General features: G+C 50.0%; 1 protein-coding gene and 1 pseudogene across 2 annotated transcripts in view; one reads left to right on the top strand and one right to left on the bottom strand.

Moving 5' to 3' along the window:
• LOC141192261 (vacuolar protein sorting-associated protein 37A-like) overlaps window positions 1-14,292 on the bottom strand; it is a 38,704-nt pseudogene extending 24,412 nt beyond the window's left edge.
• LOC141192249 (uncharacterized) overlaps window positions 1-23,664 on the top strand; it is a 338,025-nt gene that overhangs the window by 273,331 nt on the left and 41,030 nt on the right. The gene's annotated exons all lie outside the window — the stretch shown is intronic.

The following is a 23,664-nucleotide window of genomic DNA, read 5'->3' as shown; positions in this document are numbered from 1 at the left end:
CCCCATCGATTTGATATTGATACCCAATGCTGATGTTATCAATATCAAAGTAGAGGACAATCCCTTTAATTCCCATTAGGTTCACATTTAATAACCCCAACAAATGCAACGTAATCTCTCAACTAAGACAATAGCACCCCGTGTCACTTACATATTGATGCTGATGGTGAAGTTCTTAAAGGTGATTGGCAGTCTGTACTCCACATCTTTCTGAATTTCAGTAATACTGGAAAGATAAAAAAAAGAAAACATTAATGATGACAATTCTACAAACTGCTGTGTCCCAAAAGAAAACACAACAGGTGGATATGTGTAAACCTAACCGATGCTCCAGTATTGTGGGTGCTGGAGCGTGCAGTCTCACAAGACACGATTTGTCTACCGTCTTGAATTGGAGGTGCCCCAGCCCCCAATAATGATCTAGGTCTGATTCGGCAGAACAGCATGAGGTCCGGCAAATCTGACCGCTTTATGGATACAACATGCTCCATATTACGACCACAAGAAAAAAGCCAAATAAAGAAGTGTGAGAACAGGACGGCGATGGGTGTACGGAGGATGGCAGAGAGATGACTGCAGAACGCAGCATAAAGCACTCAGACATTAATCATCCCTGACAAAACATAATACAAGTCCTGCTTCATGCTGGCTACGCTTCTCAGGTAACCCTATACTGAAGGACTTGTACTGTTCATAGACCTAACATACAACACATTACATACAAGTTATCCCGCAGCAAGAGACACATGACATAAAATAATAACCATCCTAGACATCAAGTTCCCCTTTGAGAGGTCACAAGGTAATATCCGATGGCTCTAAAATGGAATCTGCCACCAGGTTTTGCTATCCCATCTGCATGATGTAAGGGCAGAAACCTGATTCCAGAAATGTGTCCCTTATTTCGCTGCAGTTTTGATAAATTTTAGTTTTATCTACTGTAGATCTAGCAGTGCTCTGAATGCTGAGCTCCGTATAACCGGCTGCACCACTGATTGGCAGCTTTCTGTGTACACTGTGCATAGGCAGAAGGCTGCTATACAGACCTTGTGAAAAATGAGAAAAGAGAAAGGGAGAAAAAGCGCGCCATGTACCACCTGAGGAAGATAGTTCACTATCGAAACGCTTTGTGGAAAGGGCTCATTAAATTTATTTTTTAGTCCTAAAATTTTTTCACTTCTAGTGTTCATTCTTTTAGCGCCCTATAGACCGCTTTTTTATTTAATTTGGACCACTCCTGAAAAATGAGGGATACCTGGTTGCAGGTTTACTAGTCTTCTAGTCACAACCTCCTACTGATAAAACAAAGATTTTATCAAAACACCAGCAAGCAGCCCAGAAAGTGACACATCGCTGGAATCAGGGTCTCTGTCTCTACATCATGCTGCTCTCGGAATATATGGCAAAAACCTAGTGACAGATTCCCTTTAAGCTCTCATCTCTAGTGATCAGGACCCTAGAATTTTCTTCTGAGGTGGGTTTCCCTTTAGCTCTGCACCTACCTAGCGTCACTGCATGGCTGCGGAAATAAAAAAATAAATAAATTTAAAAAAAAATCTTTCTGAATTCTGAAGAGAAGGAGCAGTTGTGGAGTGTCTATATAATAGATGTAGAGAAGTGGGATGACGGCGGCCTGTGCTGAGCATTGCCCGGCTGATCGGGTGATGACTGATGGGTCACATGAATGAGTTATTACAGCAGAAACCGCACCCGTCCTGATAACTATTCCTGCAAGGAACCGGCCGTCCCTAACCCTGCAGCTACATAATAGAGATGCAAAGAAACAAGGAGAAAGAAAGGATGCAATGACCGGGATCACCAAGGAATAGCAAAAATATAGGATTTTATTAAAGACTAAACATACAAGACATGTTAAAAAAAAACACTAAAAAGCAACAATTGCCCCAATGAATAACAAAACCATTGCAAGGTACTGATATGGTTAATCCTCACATATATATGCCCAACTAGTCACAGAAAATCTCAATATATGACTACAGACGGCCCACCACAATATAATAAAGAGCAAGGTAGCAGCAAAGTATCTATTCACAAAGGCATTAATATCCAAATAAGCCTATAAAAATAGTGCCCATTATATAACCCCACAATGAAACCTGCTGCTGACACAATCGCCCCAAATGTGAAACAATACAATTGGATTGCTAAAAGAGCAAGCTAACGCTGTTAGGTCGGGCAGTAGAAAAAAATGATGTAAATACACCTGAACCATCAGGCAACCTACAGAAATGTGCATGGAGGATGTTGTTTTTACATAAGAGTTATGTATACAGAAAAGCTATATGCCCTATACAGGAAAAGTGTGGGATGAGGAGCTTACAAGACCACTAAAGTAAGACATTCACAAGCTCCTTCTGTATACTCCCTGGTGCCGGGGGTCCGACCCCACTGATCTTACACTGAGAATGGATGGAACTCCTGTAATGTCACCCTTCTTTTCTACAATGTAATCAAGGCATATTTATATGTCTGAACAAGACTTGTATCGACCCATAAAAGAAAAGAGCCGCAGCTCCACCATACTGAATCCCTGCACAGCGACGCTATCAGCCGTGCAGGGACACAACGCAGCTGCCGTCACTTATATAATGGCCGAATGTGCAGGGGAAAGCCACAACGGACCTCATTGTTCTGAAGGCTGCAGCGTATCCGAGCTATATGTGATACTACTCTGACATAGGGAAAGGGACAAAAACCCTTCAAATAGCAGGGAGTGACGTCTGATTAATATTTAGATTTGTATTGAACATAAAAGCACAATCTTAGGACCATTACATACATTACCAGACTACTTTATAGATGATCAATTGCCAGCACAAGTTATATTACGCCCAAAATATCTCTGCAGCACCACCAAATTGCTGTATGAAAAATATGAGGAGTTATAGAAGTGTGCGCCCACATATTATCTGTACAGGTCCATATATAAGCCACTATTATGTGAAATATGTCATAAAATACACTATTATACATTATTAATGTTCTGTCCCTTTAAAATTCTGTCACCATGGTAACGACAGTCATACTCAGCCAATAGGATTGCTGAATTTGAAAAAAAACAAAAACCTCCTATGTGGTCAGTTTGTTCCATCTGATCTGAGTGTGAAGACAGAGACCTGCGATCAGCGAGAGATTATAGGTATAAGACGTGATATAATATAATGGACGGAGCCACATCCCATCACACGCACTCAGCGACCACAACTGACAGGAATCAGCCCATTTACCAGAGGAGAAGTCATTATTCCCCAACACATGATACGCTGATGACGCGCCCCTGGGCCTGCTGTGTCGCGCAGCGTTGCGCATGCGGGAGTCTACCCGGAGCCGGATCAGATAGGGGTAGTAGTCTCGTGGCGGTGACCCGGTCCGTGCCCAGGGAGTCAAACTGAGTGGCAGAGTTTAGCAGTAGATGTTAGAATGTTCGACTACGCCACCCGTTGAATGCGGCTATGGAGCCGCCGCTGCAGGGCAGACCGCTGAGGCCGGTGGTACGATTGTGCAGCGTAGTTGGTATAACCCCCAACGGGAGGGGTATGGGCTCAGGGCAGCCGACGTGTTTGAAGGGGGTAGCAGGAACCACTCAGAGACGGTGCGGTGTAGTTCAGGGTCTTTACTGGTGACAAAGGTAGACCCTCCCGGAGTACTGGCTAGCGATCGGGGCCTGGTCAGTCCCTGAGCAGATGGGATCTCCCCTGGCCAGGCGGAGTTGTAGGCCTCCCCAACTAATCGTACTCTTCTGGCTACCTTGCTAGAGGCGGGTAAAAGTAGCCCACGTCCCTGAGTGTACCGTGTGGTGCTCACCCGTATGGCCGGTGACTCGGGGCCTTCTGGTAGCTTCCGCTCCACGATGGCGGTGCTGGTCCCTTGCGTGTGACCGTGCCTTCGGGTTTCTTGGCCAGAGGACCTGAAATCCCCTGCCGGTCGGTTTCTGCTGCTGGGTTAGGATTAGTCCCCACAGCCTCGGACTCCGGGTCCGGTGATAATTCTTCAATCAGGGCGAGCTCTACAGCTTCCAGCCCCTGACCTCTTTTAGCACAGCTCCCACAGAGCTCCTGATCTTTCCTGTTCCTAAAGCTGCTCCACTACAGACCAGACTGTGTCTCTGTCTGTGTTCTCTCACTCTCCTCTCTAACCCTGCCTCAGCCCTAGTTTTATATAGGGGAAGTTCTTCCCCTCCCAGGACTGGGCAGGAGGTGTGGCATGCATAGGATGTCTGACCAGGAAACCTCCCACCTGCTCACAGACGTAATATTGCTATTACTGTGGAAACCAGACCCCTGGGGTGCCACATTCCCCCCTAGTGAAATTTAGTACTCCGGGACTAAACAGATTTTGGTGAACATAACAAGTTATAAACAGTAACAGCACAATAAAGAAAAACACATTAGGACGGTCACGGAGTGTCCGCAACCGGGTGCAGTTTTGGAAGAAAACAAGGGTGTCCATTTCACCAAGAAACAGGGAGCCGTAACCAGGTAGGGGTCTGTCCTGCCCCGAGTCCTTAACAGTCTTTAGTCCGTTCCTGGGTTACGCTCCAAACATATGTACAAAGGATTCCGGATAATCCATAAACGACACCTAAAAATAACTAGAAATACACAATTATTCACAAGCAACCATAAACAGGAAAATTTAAATAAAACAGTTTAAACACTTAGATCCTCCAACGTACGGGCAACTGGCCTCTAGTGGCCCTTGTAGACCTACGGAGCTGACTGACAGGTCCTGAACTACAGGGTGTAGGAGCTGTCAAGGGTAAGCTGGGCAGCTGTCTACGGGCTCTTTGGCTAACTAGGGGTACGGCAGGCTCACTATAAGCAGAGGGTTGATCCTCCTGGTCTGCTTGTGTGGGATCTTCTGCCTCCTGGACCGGCTGCTCTTCCAGCTCTACCTGTCTCTCCGTAGGTACTTGAGACGCTGGTTGGAGGAAGGTGAGGAAGGGTACCACAACAGCGCCATTGACTTGAGTCCAAGACCGAGGGAAGTCTCCGAGCACAGTACTGACCATATCTTCCCTTTCCTCTGCGGGTCGAGGGTCTTCTTGTTCTTCTTCAGGGTTCCGTAGCTGTTCGGGACACTTCTTCAGGTGATCTCGGGATACAATGGCTGTGGTTTCCCCTCCGTCCTTACTGATTGTGCAGACTTTCGGGTTCTCATGGCTTGAGGGCAGTACGGTGTACGGGTCCTTCTCCCACTGGTCGTCCAACTTGTGGAGCCGTCTCTTCCTCTTCAAGACCTGCTCTCCAGGTACCAGGGGAACAGCGGGAGCATACTGGTTGTAAGCCTTCTCCTGTCTTTCTCTAGCTTGACAGAGACTTCGCTCCACGCTCTCCTGTACTTTCCGGTACTGCTGCTGCCTCTCTGTGTCCCAGTCTGCTTCTGGTGAAGTGTCCTCGGGTGTCAGGACTCCCATCTCCAGATCAACAGGAAGCTTACCAGGTCTTGCTCTCATTAGGTAAGCCGGGGTACAGTTGGTAGAACCTACCGGGATGTGGTTGTATAGGTCCACCAGATCAGGCAATTTCTCAGGCCACAGACTGCGTTCTTCCAGGGGCAATGTTTTCAGGAGATCTATCACCACCTGGTTCATTTTCTCGCAGAGTCCATTGGTTTGCGGATGATAGGGTGTTGTTCTTATCTTCCGGTAGCCATACAGAGTGCAGAACTCCTGGAAGACCTCCGCTTCAAAGGCAGGTCCCTGGTCCGTCAGCACCTGCTCTGGGTATCCGTGTGGACGGCAGAAGTGCTGCTGGAAGGCTCTAGCTGCTGTTTGAGCCGTTAGGTCCTTGACGGGGACGACAACCAAGAACCGGGAGTAGTGATCCACGATGGTTAACACATAGACGTAGCCACTTCTGCTGGGGGTCAGTTTTACATGATCCAAGGCTACCAGTTCCAATGGCTGCCTGGTGACGATGGACTGCAGGGGAGTCTTCTGGCTGGCACGGTCCTTCCTTCTTAGGTTGCATGGGCCACAGTCTCTGCACCACCTCTCGATGGTTCCTCTCATGCCTACCCAGTGGAACCGCCCGCGCAGCAGGAACTCCAGCTTCTTCCATCCGAAGTGTCCAGCTCCGTTGTGGTATGCCTCCAGTACCATAGCCGCGTCTCTTCTTGGCACCACTACTTGCCAGACCAGTTCATGCGTCCGGGAGTTAACCATTCTGCGGCACAACTTCTCCTTGTACAGGAACAGGCGACTCTTCTCAGCCCACAGTTGCTTGGCCTCCTCCGGAGCGTCTGGGTCAAGGCGGGCATCTGGCTGAGTCAGCATCTCCTTCACCAGTCGGACGGCGGGGTCACTGTCTTGCGTTTCCGCCCAGTTGTAATGAGGTAAAGGATTGAACGTAGCGGATTGCTTACTCCTTACACGGTGGGAATACTGGATAGTCCCATGACGGTGGAACGCGGGAAGTTCAACTTCTTCCAGTTCCTCTGGATCTTCCCCCACGTCCGGTAGGTTTGGCATTCTGGACAAGGCATCTGCGTTGGTATTGGAGCGTCCTGCCCGGTATTTGATTGTGAACTCAAAGTTGGACAGGCGGGCCATCCATCTCTGCTCCAGGGCACCGAGTCTTGCAGTGTCCAGGTGTGTCAACGGGTTGTTATCCGTGTACACGGTGAACCGGGAAGAGGCGAGGTAGTGCTTAAAGCGTTCGGTGACTGCCCACACCACTGCCAGGAATTCTAGCTTGAATGAGCTGTAATTCTCGGGGTTTCTTTCGGTGGGTCGCAGTTTTCGGCTGGCGTAAGCAATTACCCGTTCCTTCCCCTGCTGGATCTGGGACAGTACGGCTCCTAGCCCGACGTTACTTGCGTCGTTGTAGAGGATAAAGGGCTGGCTGTAATCAGGGTACGCCAGGATTTCATCCCCCGTGAGGGCCATCTTCAACTGGCGGAAGGACTCTTCTTCCAACTTCTCCCATCTGAAGGGCGGCTTCTGGTTCTTGGCCTTTCTGGACTGGCCTATCAGGAGGTCCTGCATAGGAGCTGCCTTTTTGGTGAAACCGGGAATGAACCTTCGGTAGTAGCCTACCAACCCGAGGAACTGCCGCACTTCCTTTACGCTGGAGGGGCTTGGCCATTCCTTGATTGCGGTGATCTTCTCAGGATCAGGAGCCACTCCGTCAGCACTCACCACGTGTCCCAGGTACTGCACCCTTGGTTTCAGGAGGTGACACTTGGAGGGTTTCACCTTTAGGCCGTAGTTTGCCAGGGCTTCGAACACTTCTGCCAGGTGTTTCAGGTGGTCCTCGTAGGTCTTGGAGTAGACGATGACATCGTCCAGGTATAACAGGACCGTCTCGAAGTTTCGGTGTCCCAGACAGCATTCCATCAACCGTTGGAAGGTTCCTGGTGCGTTGCAGAGTCCGAACGGCATGCAGGTAAACTCGCTAAGTCCCATCGGGGTGGTGAATGCGGTCTTCTCCCGGTCCGCCTCTGCTACAGGAACCTGCCAGTACCCGCTAGTGAGATCCAAAGTAGAGAAGAAGTTAGCAGATTTTAAAGCAGCCAAAGACTCCTCTATCCTTGGTAAGGGGTACGCATCTTTGTGGGTGATACGGTTGATTTTCCGGTAATCTACACACATTCTCATGGTGTTGTCTTTCTTTTTAACCAAGACTAATGGAGCTGCCCAGGGGCTACAGCTATCCCTGATTACCCCAGCCTCCTTCATGTCTCTAAGCATCCCCTTGGCCTGTTGGTAGTGTGCAGGGGGTACAGGACGATACCTCTCCTTTATGGGAGGATGGTCTCCCGTGGGTATGTGATGTTCTACTCCCCTTACTCGCCCGAAGTCTAACGGGTGTTTACTAAACACTCTCTCGTACTCTTGAACCACCCGATAGACTCCCTGTTTCTGGTGTGAGGGAGTGGAGTCAGTACCCAAATGTAGTTGCTGACACCAGTCCTCCATTGGTTTCTTAGAGCCGTTACCTTCCTCTGGGTGAGATGGAGGCAAGGGTTCCACGGACTGTACAGAATTTTGATTGATGGTATACAATTTGGCGATCGTAGCATACCGGGGCAGGTACACTTCCCTTTTCCCGATGTTTATTATGCGAACGGGCACCCTCCCATGGCGTACATCAACCACCCCTCGTGCTGTCAAAATGGTGGGCCTACTGTCTGAGTAGACGGGTTCTACCATTGCTTGGTAGTCTCTACCTCTTAGACCAATAGCTGCCCAGCACCAAATCATCATTTCACTTTTTGGGGGCATGGCAATAGGGAAAGGGTCACACATTCTCACGCTTCCAATCTCACCACCGGAGAGTTCCACCTGTTGCCGTCGCATCAGTGCCCGGATCTCTTTTTGGAGCACTCGCTGCTGGCCGGAGCTGGCGTTCTTGGCAACCTGCTGTAAAATGAAAATCACCTCTGCAAGACAATTTTCAATCACATTAGTTCCTAGAGTTATCTTTGGGTGACTCTCGCGCTTGTCAATGTCTACAATGATCAGTCCCTGTGCTGCCAGTTCGACTCTACCGATTTTAATGGTCATCTCTTTGAATCCGATCTGTGGCACGGGTTGACCATTGCTGGCGATGATACTCAAGTCGTCGTCAGGGTAGCGGGTTATATCCGAGTCATTCCAGTACTGCTTGAAGAGCACGTACGGGATGGTGGTGACCTGTGACCCGGTGTCCAGTAGGGCACTCATAGAAATGCCATCCAGTACCACAGGCAAGACTGGACGTCCTCCCACATATTTGTCACGCCAGTTCGATGGGCCTGGTGATCTTATTCCTAGGGGTTGGCCCTCTACCCCAGATTGTGCCAGTTTAAAGGACAGTACCTTGCCATATGTCCGAGTTGATTGCAGCGGCGGCAGATGGGTTGTCCGTCCTCGTTGTATCGGTCGCTGGGTCTTCCTCTGGCCGGTGGGGTCCTCCTTGGTCGACGCCACGGGATGTCCTCCGGTCCGGATGCCAGCTGGATCTTCCCTGGAGCAGAAACCTGTAAAGACTGCACAGTTCGGGTTAGCGCAGCAACGCTTTTAGCTAGCTCTTGGACCTGATGGTGCAGGTCTGGAGCCGGGTCATTGTTCAAAGCCTGCGCATCAGCCCCCACAGGCCCTGCCGACAAGGGCGCCGCCTCCTGGTGGTAAGCGGTAGTAGGGCGCCTGTGGGTCACAACGCCACCCGGTGCCGGTTCTCGGAGCACCCGGATGGCTCTGTCCTTGAACTGTGCAAAGTCCAGATGAGGATCCTGTAAGGCCATTGCCCGCAACTGGGTTCGGTGGGCATTGCAATATAGTCCCTCTATAAATTGTTCGGTCAACAGCCTGTCCTCGTTTCCCACGCCGTCAGGTTCGGTCTGCTTAATGGCTCTCAGGGCCTCTTGTAGGTTTAGTGCATAGTCCCTTATATTCTCATGTGCTCGCTGTTTGCACCCGTAGAATCTAAGCTTAATCTCGGCTGAGGTGCGGGTATCAAAGGTGTCCTTCAGCCGGGTTAATATCCCTGCGACAGTCCTCCTCCCAGGTGGCCAGGACTTTACCTCCCTTTGGGCTGCCCCGGTTAGTTGGGCCACCAGGATGCTCACTTTTTGCTCTTCTGTGAGGGGATACACCTGGAAGAGGCTATCCAGCTTTTCTCTAAAGTCATTCAGGGTATGTGACCCCCCTGAGTACTGGGGTAGCCAGGCTGCCCCCGGGATATAGGGCATGGTGAAAGGCATGACCGCAGCAGCGGTGGCGCTGGCGGTGGCTGCGGCAGTGAAGCTCTCCTCCGTATGCGACATCTTCCTCCCCCCTAGTGGACCGTGGCCTACCTTGCGATGATCCTCTTCCGTAGGCCGCAGCTCCACAGTGGATCGTCAGGGTTGAGGACCTTCCGTCGCGCTCCTGTGACGTCGGCGTCTGCTGGGCTCCTTCCAGGACCTTACGCAACGTCCGGACGTGAGGCGGGGCTTCAGTTCTCGCGCGCTTTCGGAGTCCACGCCCCTCTTCTTCCCGCGCGGCATCTTCAAGATGGCGTCCAACGGCGGGAAAACTCCACGGATGGCGGGAAGAAGGCAGAAGATGGCGCCGGATGGCGGGAAAACTTCACAGATGGCGGGAAGAAGGCTGAAGATGGCGCCGGATGGCGGGAATCTTCACCACAGGTAAGTTTTAAAAGTCTCTCTTTCAGGCACGCAGTACCCGGTGGTTGCGGGAACGGTATCCTGCCGACTACGCCAAAAGTTGACGCGCCCCTGGGCCTGTGTCGCGCAGCGTCGCGCACGCGAGAGTCTACCCGGAGCCGGATCAGATAGGGGAAGTAGTCTTGTGGCGGTGACCCGGTCCGTGCCCAGGGAGTCAAACTGAGTGGCAGAGTTTAGCAGTAGATGTTAGAATGTTCGACTACGCCACCCGTTGAATGCGGCTATGGAGCTGCCGCTGCAGGGCAGACCGCTGAGGCCGGTGGTACGATTGTGCAGCGTAGTTGGTATAACCCCCAACGGGAGGGGTATGGTCTCAGGGCAGCCGACGTGTTTGAAGGGGGTAGCAGGAACCACTCAGAGACGGTGCGGTGTAGTTCAGGGTCTTTACTGGTGACAAAGGTAGACCCTCCCGGAGTACTGGCTAGCGATCGGGGCCTGGTCAGTCCCTGAGCAGATGGGATCTCCCCTGGCCAGGCGGAGTTGTAGGCCTCCCCAACTAATCGTACTCTTCTGGCTACCTTGCTAGAGGCGGGTAAAAGTAGCCCACGTCCCTGAGTGTACCGTGTGGTGCTCACCCGTATGGCCGGTGACTCGGGGCCTTCTGGTAGCTTCCGCTCCACGACGGCGGTGCTGGTCCCTTGCGTGTGACCGTGCCTTCGGGTTTCTTGGCCAGAGGACCTGAAATCCCCTGCCGGTCGGTTTCTGCTGCTGGGTTAGGATTAGTCCCCACAGCCTCGGACTCCGGGTCCGGTGATAATTCTTCAATCAGGGCGAGCTCTACAGCTTCCAGCCCCTGACCTCTTTTAGCACAGCTCCCACCGCCGCTGCCCATCAATACCATAGCATCCCTTCCCGGTCCCCGTCTCTCCGCCCCGCCTCGTTTTGGCGGAGATCCCGGTCAGGCACGGGGCTTCACTAACCAGTGCACTCTGCACTTCGAACTTTTGGCACACCAGTTTTCCACCGAATGAGCCAAAGTAGCCTTCATTATGTCCCATCTCACGGGGGAGGCGCTGGCTTGGCTAAATCCTCTATGGGAGAGAGGAGATTCCCTGGTGTCCAACCTGCCAGCCTTTCTCACGGCTTTCCGGAAAGTCTACGACGAACCAGGATGGAAGACCTCATCCGCCTCATCTCTGCTACGCCTCCGTCAAGGAAGTCTCACCGTGGGCCAATATGCCATACGGTTCCGTACCCTTGCTTCGGAGCTTGCCTGGGATAACGACGCCCTGGTGTCCGTCTTCTGGGAGGGTCACCTGAGACTATGCAGGTCGACCAGACCAAGATGGTCAAAACCCGTCAAGAATTACGCCGTGCCGAGGGGAGCTGCTTCTACTGTGGCAGTAAGGAACACCGGATCCGTTCCTGCCCGGAGAGGTCGGGAAACGCCTGTGTCTAGGATCGCTCAGAGAGGTCGTCCTAGACAAGAGTAAACCCTCTCCATCTCTGATGCTGTCGGTCTCTATCATCTGCGGGGAGAACAGTTTCTGTGAACTAGCTCAACTTGACTCTGGAGCTGCCGGAAATCTCATTTCTCTATCCCTGGTAGAGAAATACCACATTCCTACCAAACCCCTGGCTGTACCCTTATCTGTCGCCTCCGTGGATGGGGGTCTCTTACCACATCCCATTCAACTCATCACCGAATCCATAACTCTGCAGGTGGGAATGCTGCACTCTGAGAGCATCTTCTTCCATGTTCTGCCTGGACTCTCTCACGCCCTCTTGCAAGGCCTACCTTGGCTCCAGAAACATGCACCCGTGCTTGATTGGCAGACCGGAGAAGTCCTTCGCTGGGGACAGGACTGCCATAAGACTTGTTTAGTTCCCGTTCTTCCTGCCTGTCCTTCTCCTACCCCAGCCAATCTACCCGGCCTACAGGTTCCCTATTGGTCTTATGCGGATGTCTTTAATAAAAGAGAAGCAGAGACATTACCCCCTCATAGACCATACGATTGCCCAATCGACCTGATACCCGGCGCTACTCCTCCCCGTGGGCGTATTTACCCTTTGTCCGCTGCTGAGACCCGGTCTATGTCTGAATATATTGAGGAGAATCTGGCCCGGGGATTTATCCGGAAATCTACCTCCCCGGCGGGAGCAGGCTTCTCCTTCGTCAAAAAGAAAGACGGCTCACTCCGTCTAGACATTAGAAACGTATCGTCACATTTAATGTCGGAGGTGTAGATCACTTTAAGAGAACTTCCGACCCGTCCTGTAATGAGCCATGTGAGCTCCTTGTCTGATCAGGATAACAGAGGGGTGGAATGTATTTGTACACCGGACAGATTAGTTGTTGGCTTTTCGGGTTTGGGCTTTGGACGCTGTAGGCCTCGTCTTTACAATGTACTGCCTCCTCTCTGTTTACAGCCTGGGAAGACACATGATAAGTTCAGGTAATATGATCTGTAGGAAAAAAATGGGTGAAGCCGGACTGCGGGACTAAGTTTAGATCAAGTGCGTCAGTAACCTTTATCTCACCAAACAGGTCACAGTCGTTCACGTTCATTTCAGATCTCACATGTACAAATACACATGAATGAGCACGGTCATGCACTGTGGACTTGTGGACTGAGGCCAAGGCCCCACTATCAGTATTCGGTCAGTATTTTTTCTCAGGAGTGGGAGCCAAAACCAGGAGTGGGTGATAAATGCAGAATTGGTGACTTGTTTCTATTAGACCGTTTCTCTGATTGTTCCTCACCTGGTTTTGGCTCCCACTCCTGAGAAAAAATACTGACCGAACACTGATAGATAGTGTGGCCAATCATCAGCGTCAGGCCACAACCCCACTAACAAGTCCACCGGTGCTCATATAAAGCCTTTTCAAAAGGGCCGATACAAAGTGTACTAAGATGGTTGCTTATTGTCGGCAGCACGTCCTGTTTACATGGGCAGATGAGAGGACTATAAACAATCCAATCAGGCGATGGATGAGTCTTTTTCTAAATAATACATTGTTCCTGGTTAATAATATTTTTTTAGGACTTGGACCTCCTAAAATTAGGACTTTAAAAATCCTAAATATTTTCACCGTGATAGTGATGCTCATAGTCAGTCTCCTCTCATATGCCACAGCAATTCCAACAGTAAAGCGTTGTCCCATACACAAGAGTACTTCAGCCGAGTGTCTCTGTGTTCTCTATAAGAGAACCGCAGTCCTACATCTTTGGTGATAAGTTATCTCCAGGGAAACAGAAGGATCAATAGTTCAAAATCGGACATGTCGGACACTTTAGAGGTATTCTCATCTCCAAAATCCTATCCCAATATGTAGTAGGTGTAATAATATTAGCAAATACCTACAATTATAAATGTAGGATAGTTCTTCTGATTAGCTATGTCACTTACCCCATGTGCAGGGCATTGCAGTAGCTTAGGTATTCATTGTTACGACCACTAAGCGTAACTATGTGTGGTCGTAACCATGGATGCCTAAGCTACTGCAATGCCTTGCACATGGGGTAAGCAACATTGCTAATCAGAAGGACTATATTACATTTCTAATTGGAGGTATTTGCTAATATTATTATTACACCTACTACATATTGGGATAGTATCTTGGAGATAGGAATACCCCTTTAACTTCCCCAACAATCAGTTGTCTGGGCCCCCATACACATTTGAGTTTCAGCTGAATCTGTCAATATCGGTGGGATAGGTCAACATTAGTCTAATATGTATGGTGGGCCTTCAGTTAGATATTTTGGTTCTAATACAGCTAAATATACCAGTAGAGTTTATACAATGGGCTCTGTGCTGCTTTATAATGGTCACCCCAGAGTTTGAAGCCCCCGTAGATCCCAGTATACCACACAATAGAACATTTGCTGCATTTTACAACAGTTTGGCATTTGTAGATCCTTATTTCCATAAAGAACGGATGCAGCCAAATATCCCAGAATACTAAGAATTATTCAGGAATGGTTCCTTGAATAGTCAGGTATTTTCTTTTTTTCCTCGATGTCCTGGAAAGAGGTGAAGGCTCAGCAGGAGAAGCTCCGAGATGATCATTCCATCATAATGTGTCATTGTCGAGTCTTCAGATGTGGTCCTCTCCCCGCGTGGGGTTTTCCTTTTAGGAGGAAGCTTTAGATTTACCACCTCAGTGTTCTGCATTGTTACTTATTTTTATGTTATGTGAATGTTTTATACACGAGAACATTGACCACTGAGCCTTTATTATAGAATTCTCGGTAAAGCTACTGAATATAGCCTAATGATAATATACAATCACGTTTGTTGTACTTGCGGAATTTTATTCTAGTGGTTTCCTGCTTCCTGACTAATTGTGATTTAGATGAAATACTATCTGACCGCGGTCACTTGTGAGGTCCGAGTACTATCTACGTCTTATACGAGTGTTGATCATGTTAAGGAATATATCAGCTAGAAATTTCTGTAATTATTAAAACCAGACATTTATATTCTTTTTTATCAATAGGTTTTTAATTTCTGATTGTCAAGATTTTTCTAATTGTATTCTCTCTAAATGATCAGGCGGCAATATTACCTGAGCTGATAAGCCTTACAGTGGATATATGGACCACTTTAGACTGTGGATGTTCACTGGGTTATAGGCATGCATCCACTATACATTTACTTTCAATTATTTGGGTATTTTTCTTGTTTTTGGTTTCTCTTCATCCACTATAAGTTCATGCTCAAAACTTATAATTCTGCTCTCCATCCGGCTAAACAAGTCTACTTTACCACTCTCATCACATCTCTAGCCAACAATCCTAAACGACTCTTTGAAACCTTCCACTCTGTAACGGGTCTGAGAGGTGGAACCTCTGAGCTACTATTCAAAGGGGCAGTCCTTGTAAGGAAGCGGGTGGCTCCCAGGGAAAGCGGGCAGGCAGTCACGTCAAGTGACAGGGACAGTCTCTGGGTAGAAGGGCAGGAGGTCACGGCGAGTGACGGGGACAATCTCTTGACAGGCGGGTGGTCACGGCAAGTGACAGCAGGATAAGAGCCTCTAGACAGGCGGGTGGTCACGGCAAGTGACAGCAGGGTAAGAGTCTCTCGACAGGCAGGTGGTCACGGCAAGTGACAGCAGGATAAGAGTCTCTGGACAGGCAGGTGGTCACGGCAAGTTACAGGAGGGTAAGAGTCTCTGGACAGGCAGGTGGTCACAGCAAGTGACGGCTAAGCCTCCAGGTAGGCTAGCAGGCGGGTAGCAGGTGAGCGCTCCCAGGTGAGCGGGTAAGAGTCTCTGGACAGGCTGGCAGGCAGGCAGGTATCAGGCAGGTATCAGGCAGGTATCTGGCAGGTGCTTCCTGGACCGCGGGCGGACTCATCCATAGACAGACTGGCAGGTGCTGGTAGGCAGACTGTCGGACCGCAGGATTGCAAGCAGGTAGACAGGTATCAGGCAGGTATCTGGCAGGTGCTTCCTGGTCCGCAGGCGGACTGATCCATAGACAGACTGGCAGATGCTGGTAGGCAGACTGTCGGACCGCAGGATTGCAAGCAGGTAGACAGCACTGGAAAACAAGCTGGCAACGGGACCTGAGGGCTGAAGCAGAGTTGAAAGGCTTTGCAACAACATTGCTCGGGCACCTCCATTTTGGAGGAGGTGCCTTATATATGGTGAGATCCTCCGGCCATTGGCCGGGGACTCCTTAGGACGGCGCACGCGGCCCCTTTAAGAGAGAGGGAGCGCGCGCGCGCCCTAGGCACAGTGACCGGGAAGCAGCGCGCTGCCAGCAGAGCGGGAGGAGGACGCCGGGCATGAAGCGGAGAGGTGAGGGGAACGGCGTCACTGCCTAGCAGGAGGCAGGGACGCCGACCTAACAGTACCCCCCCCTTTAGGCCCCCCCTTTTTTAGGCCAGAGAGAAATTTATCAAGGATGAGAGGGGCATGGATGTTCTCCCGGGGCTTCCACGTTCTCTCCTCAGGACCAAACCCCTTCCAATCCACTAGAATAAAGGTCTTTCCTCTTACCCTTTTGGTGGCCAGAATGTTCTCTACCTCAAACTCGTTTTCAGCGGAAACCGGAGCAGGAGGCGTACCTGTAGACTTGGAAAAAGAGTTAAGTACAACGGGTTTGAGTAGAGATACATGGAAGGAGTTAGGGATCTGCAAGTTGGCCGGGAGTTTCAATTTATAGGCCACCGGGTTGATTTGTTTGATAACTTCCAGTGGGCCGATGAACCGAGGCCCTAACTTGTAGGAAGGAATCTTGAGCCGGACATATTTGGACGAGAGCCAGACTTTATCTCCAGGACGGAATTGTGGTGGATCCAGACGTCTTTTGTCAGCCTGTTTTTTCATCCGCTCGGATGACTGAAGAAGTGCGGATCTGGTACTTTCCCAAATGGAGGAAAATTCGCTAACAAGAGATTCCGCAGCCGGATTGTCCACCGAGGTGGAGACGGGAGACGGGATCCGAAGATGCTGACCGTAGACTATAAAAAACGGGGATTTGGAGGAAGATTCGCTCTCGTGATTATTGTAGGAAAATTCGGCCCACGGTAAAAGATCCAACCAGTCGGAATGGTGAGCATTAACAAAGTGCCGGAGGTAACTGGTTAAAATTTGGGTGATCCGCTCTACTTGACCATTGGACTGTGGGTGATAAGCAGAAGAGAAGTCCAAGGTGACCCCCAGCAATTTACACATGGCTCGCCAGAAGCGAGAGGTGAACTGAACTCCTCGATCGGATACGATGTGGAGAGGAAGACCATGAAGACGGAAAATATGATGGATAAAGTCTTTAGCCAACTCAGATGCAGACGGAAGGCCCGGCAGGGGAATGAAGTGAGCCATCTTAGAAAAGCAGTCAGCGACCACCCAAATGACCGTACAACCGACAGAGACAGGGAGGTCCGTTATAAAGTCCATGGCTATATGCTGCCACGGGGCAGCAGGTACAGGAAGAGGCAGGAGGCAGCCGGCTGGCAGGTGTCTAGGAACCTTGTTGCAGGCGCAGGACGCACAGGCTGAAACAAAGTCTATTACGTCCTTGTGCAGGGTAGGCCACCAGTAATGCCGGGTAATAAGCTAGAGGGTCTTTTTCTGACCAGAATGGCCAGCTAGCTTAGACGAATGTCCTCAGTGTAGGACCTTCTCACGATCAGGTACTGTTACAAACGTCTTACCGGGTGGAAGACGATTTAGATTCACGGGGGCCACCTGCATTACTTTGGCGGGGTCGATGATGTGCTTAGGCTCCTCCTCTAGATCAGAGCCCAAAAAGGATCGGGACAAGGCATCAGCTTTGATGTTTTTGTCTGCCGGGCGAAAATGAAGAATGAAATCAAAGCGGGAGAAGAACAAGGACCACCCGGCTTGGCGCGGGTTAAGTCTCTGGGCACTCTGGAGGTAAGCCAAGTTCTTGTGGTCCGTGTAAATTATTACCGGGTGAAGAGCCCCCTCGAGCAGGTAACGCCACTCCTCCAGTGCCAGCTTAATGGCTAATAATTCTCGGTCTCCTATAGAATAATTGCGCTCAGAAGAGGAGAAGAGTTTGGAGAAGAAGCCGCAGGTTACCATTCTTCCGGATGACGACTTTTGGGTGAGTACCACTCCGGCTCCGAAGGAGGAAGCGTCTACTTCTAGGAAGAATTACTTGTTGCCGTCCAGCACAGGGGCGGAGGAGAAAGCTTGTTTCAAGGAAAGGAAGGCCTCCTCTATTTCGGGCGGCCATTATTTGGGATTAGCGCCATTACGGGTGAGCGCAGAGATAGGGGCAGTCCGGGAAGAGAAGTGCGGTATGAAGAGGCGGTAGTAGTTGGCGAAGCCCAGGAACCGCTGAATAGCCTTCAACCCCTCCGGTCGGGGCCACTTCTGGATGGCAGACATTTTCTCAGGATCCATTCGTAGGCCGGTCTGAGAGATTATGTAGCCCAGAAACGGAAGCGAGGTCTGCTCAAAGAGGCACTTCTCATATTTTGCGTAGAGGTGGTTCTGCCTGAGCCTGAGCAGGACCTGACGAACGTCCCTCCGGTGTGTGGGAAGATCCGGAGAGAAGACCAAGATGTCGTCCAGGTACACCACCACGCAGGAGTAGAGAAGGTCACGGAAGATGTCATTGACCAACTCTTGAAAGACGGCGGGAGCATTACAGAGACCGAAGGGCATTACGAGGTATTCATAGTGGCCGTCCCGGGTGTTGAATGCCGTCTTCCATTTATCCCCCTGACGGATACGGACCAGGTTATACGCCCCACGGAGATCCAGCTTGGTGAAGATTCTAGCACCCCTCAGACGGTCAAATAATTCAGGAATGAGCGGAAGGGGGTATTTATTTTTCACCGTGATCTGGTTAAGGCCTCTATAGTCTATACAGGGACAGAGTGAGCCGTCTTTCTTTTTGACGGAGAAGAAGCCTGCTGCTGCCGGGGAGGTAGATTTCCAGATAAGTCCCCGGGCCAGATTCTCCTCGATATATTCAGACATGGACCGGGTTTCAGCAGCGGACAAAGGGTAAATACGCCCACGGGGAGGAGTAGCGCCGGGTATCAGGTCGATTGGGCAATCGTATGGTCTATGAGGGGGTAATGTCTCTGCTTCTCTTTTGATAAAGACGTCCGCATAAGACCAATAGGGAACCGGTAGGCCGGGTAGATTGGCTGGGGTAGGAGAAGGACGGGCAGGACGAACGGGAACTAAACAAGTCTTATGGCAGTCCTGCCCCCAGCGAAGGACTTCTCCGGTCTGCCAATCAAGCACGGGTGCATGTCTCTGGAGCCAAGGTAGGCCTTGCAAGAGGGCGTGAGAGAGTCCAGGCAGAACATGGAAGAAGATGCTCTCAGAGTGCAGCATTCCCACCTGCAGAGTTATGGATTCGGTGATGAGTTGGATGGGATGCGGTAAGAGACCCCCATCCACGGAGGCGACAGATAAGGGTACAGCCAGAGGTTTGGTGGGAATGCGGTATTTCTTTACCAGGGATTGAGAAATGAGATTTCCAGCAGCTCTAGAATCAAGTTGAGCAAGCTCAAAGTAACGGTTCTCCCCGCAGATGATAGAGACCGACAGCATCAGAGAAGGAGAGGATTTATTCTTGTCTAGGACGACCTCTCTGAGCGATCCTAGACACATGCTTTTCCCGACCTCTCCGGGCAGGAACGGATCCGGTGCTCCTTTCTACCTCAGTAGAAACAGCTCCCCTCGGCATGGCGAGACTCTTGACAGGTTTTGACCATCTTGGTTTGGTCGACCTGCATGGGCTCTGGCGAGTGCGGCCGGGGAGTTACAGAGGAAGAGACGGGATTCAGAAAAGTAGGAGCAAGGTGTGGAAACCTCCTCTCACGGGTGACCTCTTTGGTGCGCTCCTGGAACCGGATGTCAATCCGGGTGGCAAGTGTCACTAAGTCATCGAGAGTGGTAGGAATGTCCCGACCGGCAAGTTCATCTTTAATCCGGCCGGACAGGCCCTCCCAGAAGACGGAAACCAGTGCCTCATTATCCCAGGCAAGCTCGGAAGCAAGGGTACTTAACCGTATGGCATATTGGCCCACGGTGAGACTCCCTTGACGGAGGCGTAGCAGAGATGAGGCGGATGAGGTCTTTCTTCCAGGTTCATCGAAGACTTTCCGGAAGGCCGTGAGAAAGGCTGGCAGGTTGGATACCAGGGGGTCTCCTCTCTCCCATAGAGGATTTAGCCAAGCCAGTGCCTCCCCAGTGAGATGGGACATGATGAAGGCCACCTGGCTTGGTCAGTGGTGAACTGGTATGCCAAAAGTTCAAAGTGCAGGGTGCACTGGTTAATGAAGCCTCGTGCCAGGCCGGGATCTCCACCAAATCGAGGGGGGGCGGAAAGGCGTGGACCAGGAAGGGATGCCATGGTGTTGATGGGCAGCGGCGCTGCCGGAGTAGTAGTTGTGCGGGTGGAAGCAGCTCCCGATGAGGCGGTCAGTGTGTCCAGGCGGGAGTTAACACTACGCAGGTGGCCCAAGATGGAGTCCTGTTGGGACCGCTGACGGGATAGTTCATGACATAGGTCCGAGAGCGAGGGAGCTTGGGTGCCACCGGGTTCCATGGCCCGAGCAAACTGTAACGGGTCTGGGAGGTGGAACCTCTGAGCTACTATACAAAGGGGCAGTCCTTTGTATCTGGCAGGTGCTTCCTGGTCCGCAGGCGGACTGATCCATAGACAGACTGGCAGATGCTGGTAGGCAGACTGTCGGACCGCAGGATTGCAAGCAGGTAGACAGCACTGGAAAACAAGCTGGCAACGGGACCTGAGGGCTGAAGCAGAGTTGAAAGGCTTTGCAACAACATTGCTCGGGCACCTCCATTTTGGAGGAGGTGCCTTATATATGGTGAGATCCTCCGGCCATTGGCCGGAGACTCCTTAGGACGGCGCATGCGGCCCCTTTAAGAGAGAGGGAGCACGCGCGCGCCCTAAGCACAGTGACCCGGAAGCAGCGCGCGCTGCCAGCAGAGCGGGAGGAGGACGCCGGGCACGGAGCGGAGAGGTGAGGGGAACGGCGACGCTACACACTCCCTCCTGAGCTCTAAAGTACAGACCCCCGTCATCAACCTAAGCGCTGACGATCTGGCCACTTATTTCCTACAAAAAATCAATCATATCTGTCAAGACATTTTTACACAATCCCCTCAGAGTCTGGATTCCCTTCCCTCCCGCACCTCAAGTTCACTTTCCATCTTCGAGCTGGTCATAGAAGAAGAAGTGACCAGACTTCTTCCCGCCCTACAACCTGCAACAGTGACCCTATTCCCTCACAGCTCATTCAGTTCCTTTCCCCAGCTGTCACTGTGGAGGTTTCACCAATTTAAGATACACTAGGTAACTGCTCTCCTCCTAATTAAAGATGTCCGAGTGAATGCAAATCAACCAAATTTGCTAATATGGTTGAAAAACTTCACTCAGAGACTAAACCACGCAAAATGACATACTTTATTATGTAGACATGGGGTTATATAGTATTCTACTTCTAGGTGGGATTAGTGAAATTCATTGCTCCTTCTGATAACTTGGCACACTGCAATTTGCTCATCCATGTATCTCCTGGCCTCAGTAACACCTTAGGAATTCTGATGGGAGGGGTGAAGTCGTCTCTCAGCACCATCTTTGCCAACTCGACATGAATCTCTCTGTTATCAGCCATGCACATACATACGTCATTCCCAGGAAATCATTTAGTTGTTCATGTCTACAATAAGGCTGTGTGCCCACGATGCGTTTTTTAAGCGTTTCCGCAGGGGCAATTCCTCTGCAGAAACGCTTAAAAAACGCTTGGTAGAAGGCCTGCCATGTTCCCCAATGATAATCCGCATGTGCTGTGCACATGCTGCAGAAATTTCCGCTGCGTCTTATCATTGCGGAAAAAAACGCAGCACGATCAATTATTTTGCGGAAGCGCTGCGTTTTCGCCGCCATTGACTTGCATTGGAACGCATGGAATCCGCATGACTTGATCTGTACATGCGCATTCCATGCGTTTCAATGTGCGGATGGTACCCGGGTCTGGAGAAGAGGAGACTCTCCTCCGGACCCAGGTACCATAGTACCTGTAAAAAAAGAATAAAATAAAACATAAATATTATACTTACCTTCCGATGGCCCCCGGTGTGCTTGTCTTGGCTTGCCGGCAGATCGCGGTGGACTCAAGGACCTGCGCTGACGTCATTTAGTCATGTGACGGCAGGTCCTTCAGTGTACCGCGAACTGCCGGCAAGCTGAGACACATCGGATAAAGACACCGGGGGCAAGGTAAGTATGACATTTATTTTTTATTTTTTAACATTCTTTCGGATACACTATATAAATCCATGCCGTTTGCATGGATTTATATAGTGTGACCAAGTTGTCAAGCACTTTCCAAGTGATGTTAAAATCGCTTGGAAAGCGCTTTTCAATGCGCATGCGGAAATGCATGTGAAGAAAGCTTCATATCCGCTTGTCCCTGGCAGGAAAAACGCATGTAAAATCCGCATGTAAAATCCACATGTAAAATCTGCATGTACAATCCACATGTAAAATCCGCATGTACAATCCACATGTAAAATCCGCATGTACAATCCGCATACGTTTTTTCTGCCAGGGAGATGCAGAAACGCTCAGGAAAAATCCGGAGCATTTCTGCATCGTGGGCACATAGCCTGAGAACAGAAACTGTTATATATCATTAACTATTAACATAATCAATGTGCATATGTACATTTGCATACATACATACACATAGATTATTCCATCATCTCTATATTAATTCACACTGATTAGGTAATCTATTAAAATAAACTAATTGATTTTCTATAATATATATATTTTACCTTGACATCACTACCCACCTAACTAAAATATTTGACCTCTCTCTTTCTTCAGGTATCTTTCCCTCCTCACTTAAACATGCCATCATAACCCTTTTACTGAAAAAGCCATCCCTGGACCAGAACTGCACTGCTAACTACAGACCGGTCTCTAATCTTCCCTTCATCTCTAAACTCCAGGAACGCCTGGTCCATTCCCGCCTAATCCGCTATCTCTCAGATAACTCTCTTCTCGACCCTTTACAATCTGGTTTCCGCTCCTCACACTCTACTGAAACTGCCCTCACTAAAGTCTCTAATGATCTACTAACAGCTAAATCTAATGGTCACTACTCCCTGCTGTTTCTCCTGGATCTCTCTGCCGCTTTTGACACTGTAGATCATCAGCTCCTCCTCACTATGCTCCGCTGTATAGGCCTCAAGGACACCGCTCCCTCCTGGTTCTTCTCCTACCTCTGACCGCTCCTTCACGGTATCTTTTGCCGGCTCTTCTTCCTCTAATCTTCCTCTTACTATCGGGGTTCCACAAGGATCAGTCCTAGGTCCCCTCCTCTTCTCCTTGTATACTGCTCCTATTGGACAAACCATCAGCAGATTTGATTTCCAGTACCATCTCAATGCTGATGACACCCAACTATACACCTCTTCACCTGACATCACCCCCACTCTAATACAAAATACCAGTGATTGTCTGTCTGCTGTCTCTAACATCATGTCTTCCCTCTATCTGAAACTGAATCTCTCCAAAACTGAACTCCTTGTTTTTTCTCTCTCTACTAACCTACCTATACCTGACTTTTCAATTTTCTTGGGTTGCGCCACCATAACCCCCAAGCAGCAAGCTCGATGTCTTGGAGTCATATTTGACACACAACTTTCCTTTATCCCCCATATACAATCATGTAATGCAGGTGCGGGAATGCAACGCACAGAGACACAAGGCGAGAACAGTCTGAGATGAAAATAAACAATTTTATGCAACAGGTATTCTGAACAAGGGATTAGTAACAAGGGTAATGAACAGTAATTCAATATATCAGCAAAAGGCAAAATCTCTCAAAATAAGACGCAGTCTCTCAAAGTAAGGTGAAGCCTCTCAAAGTAAGGTGAAGTCTCTTAAGTAAGGTGCAGTCTCTTTAGTACGGTGAAGTCTCTTAAGTAAGGTGAAGTCTCTTAAGTAAGGCGAAGTCTCTTAAGTAGGGTGATGCCCCCAGTCATGGGAGACACCACGTAAGTTCTTTAAC

Source organism: Phyllobates terribilis, unplaced genomic scaffold, assembly GCF_046119375.1.
Source record: "Phyllobates terribilis strain yellow unplaced genomic scaffold, ASM4611937v1 Scaffold_56__1_contigs__length_8794411, whole genome shotgun sequence".
In the NCBI taxonomy this organism is placed as follows: domain Eukaryota; kingdom Metazoa; phylum Chordata; class Amphibia; order Anura; family Dendrobatidae; genus Phyllobates; species Phyllobates terribilis.
The sequence above is the reverse complement of the archived record's forward strand: the minus strand, read 5'-3'. Positions and strand labels throughout refer to the sequence as shown.